This window comes from Myotis daubentonii, chromosome 19 (assembly GCF_963259705.1).
Source record: "Myotis daubentonii chromosome 19, mMyoDau2.1, whole genome shotgun sequence".
Classification (NCBI taxonomy): domain Eukaryota; kingdom Metazoa; phylum Chordata; class Mammalia; order Chiroptera; family Vespertilionidae; genus Myotis; species Myotis daubentonii.
The window spans coordinates 13,214,506-13,215,846 of NC_081858.1; positions in this window are offsets into that span (position 1 = coordinate 13,214,506).

Here is a 1,341-nt window from a genome sequence, read left to right on the forward strand (position 1 = left end):
GCCTGCGGACTGAAGGGTCCCAGGTTCCATTCCGGTCAAAGGCATGTTCCTTGGTTGGAGGCACATCCCTAGTAGGGGGTGTGCAGGAGGCAGCTGATCGATGTTTCTCTCTTATGGATGTTTCTAACGCTCTATCCCTCTCCCTTCCTCTCTGTAAAAAAATCAATAAAATATATTTTTTAAAAAAAGAAATGTTGAATTTATAAACTTTAGAGAAAGTAAAAACCTCTGTATATTTGTGGAAGCTGGAAGAAACCTTGGAGATCACTCTTTGCCCAACTCCAAAACCATTTGACAGCTTGAGGAATTGAGGGCCAAAGAGCTGAAATGACATGCCAATGCCATACAGCAAGTCAGCAACTACTTTCCCCAGTGCTTTCGTGTACCTCACTTGATTTTGCTTTCCCACTTTCCTGGTGCACTGGTAGACAGACTCCTTGGGCAATGATGGGGTCTCTAAAAATCTTGGGACCAAAGGGAGGATGGATGAGTGAGTGGCTATATTTGCCTACATCCCCAGGAACAAGCTGTAACTGAATACCTTCCCTTCTTTCAAAGCAAAGAATACCCAGGACACCCGTGCTTCTCTGGGACCACACCCACAGCGGCTCCCCTGGGTGGGTGGGGGACACTGTAGAGCTGTATCCCTGGGATTAAGGTCATTATCTAGTGGACTCACAGTCCAAAGGTTGATCCAGGCCCTGCCATTAAACTGCTGGGTGACCATGGGCCAAGCAAGCTACCCTCTGGTCCCCTGCTTCTGTGGAATGGGTGGGGATGGTGGGCTAGGATCTCTGAGGTTCTTAGTTTACCTACTGACCCAGTCGGTAGGAGCTATGCCAGCGGCTTTGACTACTGGAATAATAGACTGTTCCAATAAACCTTTCGAGCCCAGGAATGAATGGATTAAACTGCTGGAGGTGGGCAAGGTATTGGAGATGCCAAACTGCTGGGAGTTAGGCTTCCCAGGTCATAAGGGGAGGTCGCGGGTTCCAGTCAAGTTGGAGAAAAAAAATGGTCCGCTCTGAGCTGGGTCCTCCGATCACGTGACCAAACCTCCCGAGGCGGAGCTTCAGCGCCGTGAGGGGGCGGAGTTTGGGACCTCCAACGGGAACGCGGATGCCCTTCCACCGCAGCCAATCAGCGCAGGGAGACGGTACAATTTAAACACCCCATCCTTCCACCTCCTCCGCGGAGACCTGTCCCGATAGCGATTATAGACGGTGCGGCCGCTCGCCCCGCCCCCAGTCAGGGAGGCGGGGAGAAGGGCGGGCTTTCCCTCCCGCGTTCGCCTATCACGGCGCGCGGCCCGGGGAGAGGCGGGCGGCGGCGCCAATCAGG